The 13457-nt window shown below is 40.4% G+C and overlaps 1 protein-coding gene across 1 annotated transcript in view; it reads left to right on the top strand.

Moving 5' to 3' along the window:
* The first annotated feature begins 716 nt into the window (after positions 1–716).
* AGTR1 (angiotensin II receptor type 1) overlaps positions 717–13457 on the top strand; it is a 43880-nt gene continuing 31139 nt past the window's right edge. Inside the window, exons 1-2 of the mRNA XM_058551253.1 lie at positions 717–1079; positions 10487–10571. The gene's annotated coding sequence lies outside the window, so the exon portion shown is untranslated. The remainder of the gene's footprint in view (positions 1080–10486; positions 10572–13457) is intronic.

The raw sequence follows: 13457 nt of genomic DNA, 5'->3' as shown, positions 1-13457 counted from the left end.
TTTCACCACCAGGGGGTTCATGGGTTCAGACCTGGGCAGGCGACCTACACACAGCTCATCCAGCCATGCTGTGGTCGCATCCCACATACAAAATAGAGGAAGATGAGCACAGATGTTAGCTCAGGGCTAATCTTTCTGAGCAAAAAGAGGAAGATTGGCAATGGATGTTAGCTCAGGGCCAATCTTCCTCACCAAAAACAAAAAATGCAACTGTGATAGTATGTCCCATAGGAGGAAAGGCATGCTCACCCGTTCAATCTGTAACCCTGAAATTAATCTATGGGATCTATGATCCACAACGGTATCGTCCAAGTTTGAGTTACTCACAGGAAAGAGACAGAAGTTCCCTAATTCGTCCTTAAAAAGTTTTCCAAGTTTAAAAAAAAAGTCAAGGAACATTCCTCTCGGCGAGAACTGCTTCTCCTGTAGCCCCAGCTCTCTCCGTTTCGCGACCCCTCCTGGATGCGGAGCTACGAATCAGGTGAGCGCAGGTCTGATGCGTGACATTGGGGATGACTGTGGCATCACCCCGCTTCCGTCAGCATCTGGAGAGGGAGACGGTTGGGCCGCGAGGGTCTCCCGGGGCGGGGCGGAGGAGGAGGGAATGCAAAACAGAGCGTCGCCCCTGGAACCTACGGAGCAGCAACGCCCCTCGCTATAAATTTGGAGCTGCTTCGTCGCGGAGGATTCCAGCGCCTGTCAGCCAGACGCCCGGGCGGTGGGCCACAGAGCGCCTGGGCGGGCGCACGGCTAGCAGCTCTGCCAGGCGGGGGCGGCGATTGATGCGGCCCAACCCGAGCGGACCCCGGGAGTGAGGGCGCACGGCCGGACGCCGAGGCGGCGCGCGGAAGCCCCGGCACTAGCGCCGCCAGCTCGCGGCCCGACGTGGGCGCAGCGCCCCGAGCGCGGGTGAGTCGGCGCCCGCTGCCGGGCCCGGCCGGGGGCTGCGGGGCGGCGCGGTCAGTTGCACGTCCAGGTGTCCCGACTCGGGCGCTGTGCTGGGAGGCGCCCGGGGACCAAGGAGAGGGCGAGCGCAGTTCCGGTCGGCGCCCACCCGGAGCCGGCCGCCCTTCCCCAAGGTAAGGGGCGTCTGGGTTGGGAGGGAACAATTTGAGCTTGTTTCCCCCGTGCCCCAGAAATTTCATCCTGATTTGACCAAACTCTTTCGAGTTCAAGCAAGAATTCTGCAGAAATGGGGTGCAACCAAGCAAACTTTCTTCCCGAGGCTTTTAGCTAACTCTTCTCTTGTCTTTTAACCGTGACCTGAGTGGGAAGCCGGTATGACTCTGCCGGGCATCCCTTTAAAAGTTGTGCTACCTCTAAGGTGAAGTTAAAAATGTCCCCATCCTCCCTGTCTGCTTTCCAGGCGATGCCCCAGCTCATGTCCCCCTCTCCGCTCCCTGCAAACCATACCGGTGGATCCTTGGCACCGGACGCTGCCCCTACCCTGGACAAACTCTCCCACCTTCGGGTGTTCTCCCTGATTCATCAAATTGGGGCGAGGAGAAGCCGGGGCATCTCCACACCCTAATACCCACAGCCTCGGCCAGCGCACTTTTGTAGCTGAGGCGGGATTTTAGGAAAAGCTCTCGCTGGCTCCTTTCCTGCACCCCACCTCTCTAGCTAGCACACCATTCTCCAGTTCCTTTAAACGTCCAGCCCCGTGTCTCCACTGTGCTAGCCTGCTAAGGTCTCCAGAAGACCTCAGCAAGTCTCTCCCAAAGCTCTCCTGCCCATTGTCTTTGGGCAGCTACTGGGGAGTCGGGGCTGTTGGACCGTCTGAGGCTTCCTGACCTAATCTTCGCTTGTCGATGGCGTTATTAAGTATCAAAAACCCAGCAGCGGCCCTCAGGAGCTCTCTCTTCTGAGGTGCCTCTTTCCTCTGGGATCGTGTTTGGGACTTGGCTCCATCTATTTCTAGCGTCATTCAGGGAGAGAAGGCAACAGTGAGAGAAGTAAGGAATCTGGTGCTGCTGTTCTGTTTTGTAACTTTGTTGAGCAACTTGTGTCTCTTCCTGAAGATGCCTCAACCCCAACATGATTCTCTGGGCAGTTTCCACCTGACGGACCTGGGTCCCCAGGCATTTATTGCCTCTAGCATAAGCTGTAACCCCTTATAAGTCTTCCCCAAAAAAGAACCTGCCGGCTTCTGTTGTCTCCTGGAGTGTTTCCCCAGCTCCGAAGGCCCCACGTGGACACTCTCCTCAGGCTGTGTTGACTCCACCACCCTTCCTGGCCTGGAAGCACAGGGAGCAGGGAGTGGGCACTCCCATGTAACTAGCTGGGTGCTATTAGGAGAGTTATTTCACAACTCTGAACCTCAGGTCCCTGCCCATAAGTTTCCCTCCACTGATAAAATTCCTCGATTCCTTTTGTTTCCTAGTTATTGTTTGAAAAATAAAAGTGTAAAATATTTATCCTTTTAGTCCATGTTTGGGGTCCTCAAAGCTGTTTAAATCTCTCTCCTGGTGAATTATCTGCTCTGGAAAATCGTTAGGTTTTCCCATGCTGTCTCCAAGTGTCCTTCCCCAGATCACGGCTGGCAGTTCCTATAACCTGGCTTAAGGCTCAGGGAGTGGCCCCAAGTTGGCAGGTCTCAACATTTGTTAGTTGCATGATTATTCGTGTCAAGCCTGTTGTCTCTTCTGTGTCCCTCTTTTTGTGCTGACTTCACTGTGCTTTGTGCCCATTATGAGGCTTAATTTCTGGTTCGGCTCTTCTTTGACCTTAAACTGAATCAACTGCTCTGTCATCCAACTCAGAAGAAAACTGGTTTCTTCCCCTGATGCCAAGGAAGACTCATCTTCTCTGAGAAGTAGAAAGTGTCTTTCGGTCTCTGTTGCTTCAGCAATGCTCTGCATCCCAAGAGCTCTGAGCTTAAACCTTTCCTGTCCCTCTCCAACCCTGGTTCAGAGTACAAAAAAGGACAAAATTGTGGCTTGCTCAGGTTTCTTACTTTTTGTGTTTTTTCCTAGTTTGAGGTAAGATTTGTGTGTCTATAATTTTGTTTTTGGTTTTTTGCTGCTGCTGATTACTGTTGTTGTTATTACCTTGACTAATTATTTGCCCTATGCTAGAGGGAATATAATGAAAGAAAATTTAATCTGCTACTTACCCAAAGCCCAGGTAAAATACTTAGCTAAGACAGAGTTAGAAACTCATAGTTTAAATGCTTGATGCATGTCTCCTGCAGTTCTATCTGTGCTGTCACAGTGTCCTTTTCAAGTAGTTGAGTTGCTGTATTTTACTTTCAAATTTGTTACGGGGACGGAGATGGAGTCCCGTCACTCTGAGACGTCTTGGCTGGCTAATGCAGGCTCTGGCCTTTCTCCATGCTCACTGGTTTACCTAGTCCCTTTCCCGCTCAGTCATGATGGGGCAATGCCAGAGAGTCTCCCAAGTAGGCTAGCAAATTAAGAATTTTATTTAGAAGTGTGAAGTGAATCCAAGTGTTGTGAAGATTAAACAGCTGCCTTGAAGACACACGGTGGCAATAAACAAATACAGAACTAGAGCAACAAAACATGACAGAGTATCCGAGGCCAGGCTGGGAGCGCTTTTATCCCATGTTTATCTAGCAAACTGGACAAATCAGCTTTTAAACCCGTCACCGTTCGAAAGCGCTATTATTTTTCTTCAAGATAGTTCTAAGCGTTCTCTTTAAAAATTGCCTGAAGTCATTGGATTACATGGTTTGCATTTCTTTTCACATAGGTGCTTATTAAAACAGTATACTAAAACTCCCATAAGCAAAAATAAATTTTGTTCCATTTCTGCCTAAATTTAGCTATCACTTTACATTTTCTATTTTATTCACAATATGAAGTTTTTCTACCAAAAATCAACTTTTCAATGGCTTAATATATAAAGCCATCTTAAATCCAGGAGTATCTATAGGGATTTAAGGTAATATTCAACTGATTTGGCAAGTGAGTGCGATTATCCTATTAAAGCTCTAAAATATATTTCAATCACAGCAAAAAAAAAATCTAAAAGGATATAAATTTGCCAGATGTATCATGAGTTAGTGGCTACTTTAATGACAAATTTGACAACTGGAAGTAGAAAACAAAGTATATATTTAGAACAGTCATAGAAATGACTAGTGAATCTTGCTATTAGCTGTGGTTGTATTGACATTAAAAGTTTTGCCATCTTATTTTGATTCTTTCTCTTTTTAGCAGATGGTCACAGGGGGAAAAAAATCCCTTTAATATGAAAACCAAAATAGTCTTTCAAAATATTTTACATACTAACAGAGAATTCACTATACTGTAAATGCTGTAAGATTGTTTTATTTTATATTATTCTTGTAGTTCAATTTAGAAGAGTTTGGTTTTATTTTGTTTGTTTGCTTCCTAAATAGGTGTATCATCTAAATGTCTTAAGTAGAAATAAATGTCTAAAATCTGCCAGTTAGAGTTAGGGTTTCCTTCCTATACCGAAGAATACTTTAAATTGCTAGTCTTTAAATTGCTATACCGAAGAATACTTTAAATTGCTAGTCTCACGTTTCATTACTTTTCTAACATTTACAAGTTTGGAAAGTGGGTAAGAAATGGGTATGCTTTGTTTTTCATAATCTCATGGTGCCTTCATATTCCAAGTCCCAACTCTAGATGTCCTTAAAATTTTAAATCATAGAATTAATAATCATTCAGTTTGGGTCAACGTTTATGTGATTTCTTGTTCATTTTATACATTTATAAGCTACTTTGTTCTTCTCTAAATGATGTTAAAATCTTATTTAGATTGATGGATTTAAGTACTTCAGGTGGTTAACTTCAGCATAAAAATATTGGAGAATACAGATATGGTTGTGCACTCTTAAAGAGAGTTTATGATTGCTAATTTGCTCTAAGTTTTCTTTAGATATATTCCATTTTATATCAATCAAAGTTTCTCTTATCTACCTTGGAAGATGAAGAATCATGTCTGTGAAGTGTATCAACCATAGTAGAAGATACTTACAGAGGAAATACTATGGATCTGAGTGATATCAGGCCCTGAGGACATCCCAAAGTATAAAAATGGTCTTTGCCCTAGAGAGATGTTGGTCAAGCTAGTACATATTTACATATGGGTCTCTCTCATCATCTCAATGCCACTGGGGTGGGAAGCCATTTAAAAACAACCCTCCTTTGTCCTACCGTTCAGACCAGGTGGAATGTCTAATGTGATCACATTGTTTGATTCTGGCCACTTCCATAATAACCACCACAACTCTCCCATCCCCATGGGATTATAACTCCTTTGATTGTATGGACCACATCCAGTTCATCCTGGTATTCTGTTACTAAATGCTCCGTAAGTCACTTGCTTGCCTGTTTGTTGTTTGTTTGTTTGGGCTGAAGCTGTGGAAAATGTTAAATACATTTCCAGAACCCTATATATTAGGAAAGAAATGTTAGAGAGAAACCATTTTTCTAATCTCATTTAAGTATTATCCTATTACAATAAAATGATTTAAAATTGATGCTTTAGTCTTACTAATTGGGGAACTAAGTATTAATACCATTTTTTTAGTCTAAAGCTATAATGTCAAGGGGAAAGTAGAGGAAAGAGTAAGAAAAGGAGAAACAAAAAAGAATAAAAGTTTAAATATCAACTCAGTCGTTCTGAAAGTGTTAGGGAACAACTAAGGCAAGCATAGTACAGTCACCTGGGGAGCATTTTAAATCTCAAAGACTGTCTGCACTTTCCCTTCTGCCCCTTCCCCATTTCCTCTACTGAAAACCACTGTATTACAAACAGGAGCACCATCACAATGACCTTGGGTGTCAGGGTCCACAGACCAGCAGCATGAACATCACCTGGGATGTAAAAATGCAGAATCTCAGCCCCCACCCAGACCCATGGAATAAGAATCTGCGTTTTAACAAGATTAAAGTTAGAGAAGCATAAGTATACAGGACCCACGCCTTGTTCAGAATGATTACCTGGAGGTTATTTTCTTGTTTTTTTTAAATAAACTAACTTTTTAAATTAAGCTAACAGCACATATAATGTGCCAAACACTATGTTCAGGCTTTAAATTCTGTGTTTTATTTAATCCTTACAACATCTCTGTGAAATAGTCGCTGCTTTATCCTCACTTTATAGGCTTGGTTACTGAGTAATGATGAGATGAGTCGCTAACCCCACTCTAGTAACTGGTAAGGTCAAGATTTAAACCCAGGAATCCTGACTCCCATGCTCTGAGCGGCCGCCCCACGCTGTCTGCTCTACACTAGGCTGCCTGCTTTTTAGGGCCAACTAATTGTTTGACAATTTATTTCAAATAATAATTTGAAATCAAGTTCTGTTTCCCTCATAGAGAAAAACAAGAACTATTCCATTTTAGTCATAACATTTGCATGTCATCTTACCTTTAAGTAGAATAATGAAGAATTCTAGAAATTCCTTCTTTAGTTGGGAAATAAACACTAAAACTATGACAACTCATTATTTAAAACTTAAGGTTTGATATCTCTATTTTTTCCCATAAATTAATTGAAATTTGCTGTTTTTTACTTTTGATGTTCCGATGCTATAAAAAAAAGTCCTCTCTTGACTAGGTCATTCCCTACATACATAAACTGTTCAGCACTCCAACTCAAATTACATATCACTCTTTCAGCTTTTAATATAAACACTTGTTTATCTACAAGGAATGGCTTACAAAACTGTAGTTGAATATAGTTACTAACAGTCAGTCTGCAAGCAAGTGGTGACTTATTTTAAGCCGTTGACTCCCCATATGATTCAGTCCCCGAACAATTTCTCCCGGTGCATGTAGACTCTCTGACAGTTGTCACTTGGATCCAGCCAAATGCCCATTGTTTTGACAGGGGCTCATTGATGTTGCTCAAAAGGCTGAGGTGAGTCTGGGCTCCTTGTGATCATATTTGAGAGGAGAGGTGTGTCAACAAGACTGAGAAGCCACGATTTTCTCAAACAAAGGGACGTCCTTGGGAGACAGAATTTCACCAGCTGCTTGGATCTAGACCTTTAGGTATACAGCAGCACTAACAGTATGTCATCTAACTTGTACATGATGGGTTAGGGCTGCCATAATGCCAAATAGTGGCGGCTCGGAGGGGAAGCGGTGCCCAGGAGACATCTGCATGTAGCAGGCAGAGTTTCTTAGTGCTAATAAATTATAAAACACCGACAATCCCCTTATGACCCTTTACAGTCCTGCTGGTCTCACTAAGCCCAAATATTTGTGACTGTCTCTGAATATAATCTGCACCAGGTTTTTCTCTAAATAAACTGAAAAATATCTCACAGCATTTCTTCTATTAAACTTTATACGTTTACAATTTTATCATCACATATACTTTTCTTCACTTTTTGACCCAAATTCTTCTTGTTATCCAATTCAAATGTGTTTTACATGCTTCTAAGTCTACGTGGTATGCCCCTAGAACAAGAATGTTCCATTAACCCAGCTTTCATAATCTAACTCTCTTTCCGTCCAAATGATGTCACTTCACATAAAACACATTGTACCCTGATGTCTCCCAGCCCTTAACCTTCACGCAGCTAATTGCTGCCACTTTATCAGGAATGGAAGAGAATCTGATGTGATTCCTACGTAATGATTTCTTGAATGTCTTCTGGCATTTGATCTGCTAGGTTAACAGAGAGGATTTTTGAGAGAAACATAAATCTGTTCCTATTCTTTTAAATTCCCGTTAGGTTAAACCAAATGATGGAACACTATATAGTCATTATATATTTATATAAATATATATTTAATAATATTTAATGACAAGGAAAGGTAATCATAAGTGAATAAAGCAATATATAAAACATAAACCGTGAGTGTGATCCAGTGTGTGTGTGTGTGTGTGTGTGTGTGTGTGGTCGGTAGATTCTTGTCAAGGTACCATTAAGGTCTTACTTGGGTCATTGGTGTTCTAATGAAAATAATTTCGTTATATTAGCACTGATTTGTGAGTAAAATCACTGATATATTTTTTTAAGTGCCTGCATATTTGTGAAACAGATAAGAAAGATGATGAAAAACATATAACAAATCCTAAAAGCTTTTGAGTATTATTAAGATCAAGGCTAAGATCAAAGGTGACTTTTTTCTTTCGTTTTTTTTCTCATGTGCTTTCAAAATTTCCTATAATGAACCTGTTACTTTTATACTTCTTACTTTCTGTTTGTCTTGGAATTTCTGTTACTTTCCTTGTAACCCACTCTAGATTTTAGATCTTAGACAACCACTGTTAACTGTCTGGAGAATGCTACTGGCAAACCTGACCCTGTCTCTAATTTTTTTTTCCTAAAGTTCACTAGAGCCTTACAAGAGTTCCCAGAATTCACACCAGAGTCGTATTTTATAGGAAAATCACCTTATGGGAAACTTCTTTTGCTGTAACAAAAAAGCCACCAAGAAAGAGAGATAAAAAGAGATCCTTCCCATGCCAAAATTCTCCTAAACAACAATGCTCGAGTAAAGTTGATGTACGTTGTTATTAAAAAAAAAAAAAAGTACCCCGTACACAATCTTCTTGATGACCTTTTCAGCTTTAAAAAATTTCTTACTTAAAAAACCCCAAATCCATAATGAAAAATATTGATGAATCTGGCTATATAAAAAAATCAAAAGGTTGTATAGTAAAAAGCACCACAAACAAAGTCAAAAGATCAACAGGAACTCTGGAAAGCTATTTGCCACACGTTACGTTTGAAAGGCCCGTTCCCTTAACATAACATGAGCTCTTTAACATAAGAAACAGTGAATGACCAAATTGAAACGTGAGCAAAGGCCAGGACTGGGCAAACTAGTGGAAGATTAACTACATAGAATAAGAAAATAGAAAAGCTCAAACTCGTTCGTAATCAAAGAAATGAAAATCAAAATAAATATGTACTTTCTACTTACCACACAGAAAAAAGTTAAGATTTGATAAAAGCCAGATTTTGGTATCATAAATTGGTATAACCTTTCTAGAGGACATTTTTAAGTATTTTTCAAAAACTTAACCACGTTCAAACAATTTGCTTCAATAATTATGTTTGAAACTTATTCTGCTGATATTCATATAAGTACAGAAATGCGTATGTTTAAATATGATCATGAAAGCTTTTTTTTTTTTTTAGTGAGGGAGATTGTCCATAAGCTGACATCTGTGCCCATCTTCCTCTATTTTTTGTATATAGGACGCCGCCACAGCGTGGCTTGATGACCAGTGCATAGGTCCACACCTGAGATCCGAACCTGTGAACCCAAGCCGCTGAAGTGGAGTGTGCAAACTCAACCACCACGCCACTGGGCTGGCCCCCATTGAGGCATTTTTTTTAAGCAGCCAAAAAGGGAAACTGAAAAAAAAAAAAAAAAAAAAACTTTAAGGCCCTTGAATAGTGGGCTGGTTAATAAATAAATTATCGTGTATCAGTGCAATGACTAGAATACTGTATGGTCATCAACATGAATGAGGTAGAGCTATGTATACTGATGTAGAAAGTTCTGCTAGCCATATTATTAAGTTAAAAAAAAAAGAAAGAAAGCAAAGAGCAAAACACTATGAAGAGTAAAATGAGAAAACATGGACATACACATTTGTATGCATGTGTGTACATTCCTTAAAGTCCTAGAAGGATCATAAACTGTCAGTAGGAAGTATCTCTGGGGCGTGGATCCAGAGACAATTAGAGGGGCTCGGAGACGTGTACTTTTATTTCATACTTGTCTGTAACTTGACATTTATACTACATGCATGTATTACTTCTATGAAATATAAAAACAGAAAAAGATCTTTTAAAACAATATTTTAATTATACTGCAATAACACTGTGTAAGCTTTATATTAAAAAGAATCATTCATGGAAGTTTGTAGATTCACAAAGATCTAATCTATTATGATATTTCTTATATTTAGTAGTTCTGTCTACAGAAGTGTCTTAGAATAAAATTGCACTATTTTACTCCCAAATATTCTTTTTCTTCTTCTCTAGTGTGTCTCTGCAAGGGTCTGGGGAAGATGTTGACTATAAGCAGGATGGGGATGAGATCCCACTTGAGAGAGCCACTCAGCACAGCCTAACTCTATATAAGGGAAAATATGTCCCTGCTGTGGACCAGATGGTTCATTCCTTCCAAAAACATTCATAAGATGTAGTGTTAATGCTTACGCTGTCAATTACAAAATAAAAATCTGGGGCCAGCCTGGTGGCATAGTGGTTAAGTTTGTCCATTCTGTTTCGGCGGCCTGAGGCTTGCCGGTTCGGATCCTGGGCATGGACCTACTCACTGCTCATCAAGCCATGCTGAGGCAGCATCCCACATAGAATAGCTACAACTCTACAATTATGATACACAACTGTGTACTGGGGCTTTGGGGAGAAAAAAGAAAAAGAAAGCAGAAGATTGGCAACAGATGTTAGCACAGGGCCGATCTTCCTCAAAAAAAATAAATAAAATAAAATAACAAAAAAATGAAAATCTGACCATATTCAGTAAATCACGTTAATCTTTTTTTCTTTCCAGATTTGCTACCTGATAAATTGGTCTGAAATGGCTGGATTTCTATCCGACTAAGTCACTGAATCCCTCCCAGAAGGTCTGCATCCAGGTAATGTCTTAACACCTGCAGCATTGCATCTGTCAGTAGTTTTCTCTAATGTGTCAACAGTGGAGGCAGCACGGGAAGCCACACACGCTGTTGTCTAGTGATAGAAACAGAGGAAGCAGAAAAGAATGAAACTCCAGTCTTACCGCATCCCTTCCAATATACAGCTTAAGAACATATATACTTATATGAGTTTAAATGTAAACAGTGTCAGAATTACCACCATGTTCATGTACTGATGATAAACCGTGTGAGAGATTTGCAACCCTTTGGCATCAAGGATGCGCTGATGGCCGTAGGTGATTGTTCTGAGCGGCACTCTCCATGCTATGGAGGGCTTTAGAGAGCCAAAAGGGAAATGACTGTGCTCTCTCATCAGGCACCAAATGGGGGATTTGGGCTCTGCGATGCCCCAGCACTTACTTCCAGAAGCACATGTCTAAAGACCATAGACCTTCAAACTTGACCTGCTCACTTTCTGAAAACCCAGTGTCTCCGAGTCTCATTTTTGCAAACGTCTCCCTTACTCCAATAAGATATAGGAAAAAGGCAATATAAAACTGGAACTAGAGGCACCCTGCAATCCCCATGCAGTCCAGCCCCTGGTAGGCGTGAGTCCCGTGGAGGCACACAGCAGACCTCACCCTCAGAGGCTGAAAGTGTGCGGGGACTGCTCTGTCGGTCCAACTCCTGTCACATGGGTTTGTATGATATTTTTCATAAGAACACTCCTGGATTTACCCAGCTCGCAAGATTTTTTTTTCCCTGACAAAAACTCAGCTCAAAGAGCAAGCTCTCAGCTTCCCAAATTGACAGGGAGACACTCCCTAGTCCCTCAGGGCAGAATGAAGTGTAGATGTCGTCTTCTGAATATGTTGTGATTGCCTTTTATCAAAGCAGAGGATAGACCGGATAGGAGGTGGGCGAGCGGACAGATGTTAGAGGCGACTTTATTCTTTGCTTGATCAGGTGGGAAACACTGGCCAGAAGGATCTCCACAGTGCGGGGAGGAGACTACTTAGGACTGCTCTAATCTTGGAGACAGAAACAGGAGTTCTGTCACTGGAGATCTTCAGGGTTGTTTGTTTGTTTTGAGGTGTAGTGCAGCTTAGGAAACTGGGCTGTGCGTGTTTTCAGCAAAAATTCAGCTCTGGAAAAAGTGCATTAATACCTGTGTCTTAGTTGGGAAGACACTAAGACAGGAAGCTTTATTTTCCCTCCTAAAATGACCGAGCCGAAGGAGCTCTTTTTCCCTGACACCCCCTCAGCCTGACAGCGGAAGAGGCGGGACAGGAATCCTGGGTTCCTGCTGGAAATGATTCGTGGACCAGCCTCCTTTTCCTGCGTTTTGGAAACCCTCGGTTTCTAACATTCACACATTTGTAGCAAAACTTTCAAAATAACTATGACATTTCGCTTACAGATAACAAAACACTGAAGAAAACGTTCTGTAAATTTTAAACTTTTTCAAACTTTTAAATTTCAGGTGAATAAGCAAAACATGCTTAATTCTAAGTTATTTTTTTGTTGTTAAAGAACTGATGCTACACCAATTCTGCCACTAACGAGCGACTTTGCCTTTGGTTTCCTGTAAAATAATCTCCAAGGCCCCATTTCAGTCCGTGGGCACTATATTGAAATACAAAAAGTGTTTTCAGAAGGACCTTCTGAACTTTGTAGTGCACCTTTTACCAACTTATGACGACGGAACTCTGATCTCTTATTGATTTAAACCAGTAATGTGTAAACAGCATTTCAAGGCTTGTTTTTATAGGACCAAAAGAATTTAGGTTGAAATCTGCTTATGACAAATGGGGAAAAATTGATTAGGACATTTAAAAGAATAAAGACCATATTCAGTGGTTTAAAGTCTATAGACCTGCACTGTCCAATATGGTAGCTATGTGTCACATGTGGTTGTTTAAATTTAAATATAAATTAGTTACAAAGGAAGTTAAAAATTCAGTTCCTCACTTATACTAGCCACATTTCAAGTGCTCAATAGACACATGTATTTAGTGGCTACTGTATTGGATAGCACAGATAGAGAGCATTTCTATCATCATAGAGAGTTCTACTGGACAGTACTGCCATAAACAAGTTATTAATAACGCAGTGGACTTCCATTGCCACTTGGTAAGAAAGTTTTATGTTCTTTTAAACTTATTTGGAAATTCTGAAATATTTTTTAACTGACAGCTGAGAACATTGGAATTTATCTGGTGTGTAATTCTCACAGGCCCCTTTTCTTTCTCCTATTTATTTGCATATTAAAATATATAGAATTAAGTATTTTATGTACTCTTCTAAAGTTAGAGGTTCTTGTTTTCTTAAAAATCATGAAAAGAGATACACACAGTTATACTGAGCTGATATATGGCTGTTGGCTTTTTTATCTGCATCGTTGACATCTCCAAGTAAGCAAAACTAGAAAAGATGTAGGATCATTTTTAAAGGCCAATATGTTTTCTTTACTCTTTTTTTTCTTTACTCTTTACTCTTTATATAGTCTTTACTCTTTATATTAAAAAAAAGATTTTATTTTTTTCTACAATGATAGATATGTCTCAATTGTATTGACTTAAATAAAACTTATGTTTTTTAAGCAATTGGAGAGCCAAGCAAAATATTAGACCACTTAATTCTTTTTTCTCTTTTTTTATGGAAATGTATAAGATATTAGAAGTCTCCATTTTTATTTCCAAATTGTATGTATCATAGATAACAGTTTGTTTTTAATTTTTCATTAATATAATCATCCCCTATTATAGTATATTCTTAAAGTTCTCAGTCACCATTTTTCCACTAATATGATCCCATTATTAAAACGTCAGTCTCGGTTATTTTCCAGTCTCTTATACCTAGTAGTTCAATTACATTTCGTTCCTG

This window comes from Diceros bicornis, chromosome 2 (assembly GCF_020826845.1).
Source record: "Diceros bicornis minor isolate mBicDic1 chromosome 2, mDicBic1.mat.cur, whole genome shotgun sequence".
NCBI lineage: Eukaryota > Metazoa > Chordata > Mammalia > Perissodactyla > Rhinocerotidae > Diceros > Diceros bicornis.
Note: the sequence above shows the minus strand (reverse complement) of the source record. Positions and strands in the feature narration are given on the sequence as shown.